A 1229-nucleotide genomic window follows, 5' to 3' on the forward strand; every position below is an offset into this window, starting at 1 on the left:
TTTCAGTTGATTCATCGATTTGACGCTTTCTTGTTTGTGGTTCGTTGGATATTTTATTCACTACTGATATTATATCACTGATGTTTTCGATTACGTTTATGTATTAGTTGTATTTAGCGTACGTTTTGGTGGTCCAGTTTGGTGCAGTTAGTCAAATTAAAACCCTGCAGTTTTGGCAGATACACTTTCTCAGTAGTTACAAAAAAATAGTGTGAAAAGTTTCGATGTCTATAGGTCCAACCTTTTATCCACTTCATATACGTTTAGGGTTTTTACTTATAAACTATATTCAATAAGATTTACAAACCTTGTGCGAGTCGGTTCGATTGAATCATTGCAATGGACAGTCTCAAATGAACGATTCGTTCGAATCTCATCTTTAGTCCATCCAGTAATGCGCATTCCTCTTGGCTTCCTGAAGTAACTTTCACGTCGGAGAGGGACCAACATCACTGTACCACCAACTATGGTAAGTTCTTGCATGTTTCATTTCTCTGTAAAGTCGTAAAACCTTTAGTGTCTACGCGTTTATGACTCGCGCAACAAAATCCTTCTTTAAAAAAGTTTCTATCATACTTGTGAACTGAGAGCGACCTTTTGGGTCTCAGAGCGTTAAACGCAGCATGTCATTCGGAAAGGCGGTATCATGTTTCAACCGCTTGTGCGTAGACAGTATGTTTTTTTCTACCTTTTTTTTTATTGTCAAATTTTACAGATGTTTCCCGGACTGTCTTGAAATAAAGTGCCTTCCTGACCTCCCCATTGCTGTCAGAATGTCCTCCATAGACCCCTATCAGTACATCATAGTAAGTTAAGTTTCACTAAGTCAGAGAGAGATCTCTTGAAGTAGAGCCTGTTTCATTAAGTTAAGGTAAATCAATCACTAATTTTGACATGGTAATTAGAGGTTTTGAAAGATCTGTTTTAATTTTTAAGAGCAATTAATTTATTCCTTGATGTTGTTCAACTGTAAAACTGCTGCTCTTTGCAGTGTTTGGATTCATTTGCATACAGACAGCTGCTGAATTTATGAAATTAGAGACACATTTACTGTTCATATATAATTCTATTTGGGAATCACCTAATGTCTATTTCCTACTTCAGTAGTTAAATGAGCTTCCTTTATACATACATACACATTTTACTGCTCTTGACGCTCTAAACCCTTGCCATTGTTGATCACTATATGCGCAGGTTGAGCATCAGTATTCTCATAGATTGAAAGTAAA

The 1229-nt window shown here is 36.4% G+C and overlaps 1 long non-coding RNA gene across 1 annotated transcript; it reads left to right on the forward strand.

Annotated features, from left to right (window-relative positions):
• Positions 1-392: 392 nt before the first annotated feature.
• On the forward strand, positions 393-1229 carry LOC107580441 (uncharacterized). Its single transcript, XR_001608640.1, has 3 exons — positions 393-469; positions 716-806; positions 1195-1229. It is a non-coding gene; the product is annotated as an uncharacterized lncRNA (long non-coding RNA).

Source organism: Sinocyclocheilus grahami, unplaced genomic scaffold, assembly GCF_001515645.1.
Source record: "Sinocyclocheilus grahami isolate Dianchi unplaced genomic scaffold, SAMN03320097.WGS_v1.1 scaffold33551.1, whole genome shotgun sequence".
In the NCBI taxonomy this organism is placed as follows: Eukaryota; Metazoa; Chordata; class Actinopteri; order Cypriniformes; family Cyprinidae; genus Sinocyclocheilus; species Sinocyclocheilus grahami.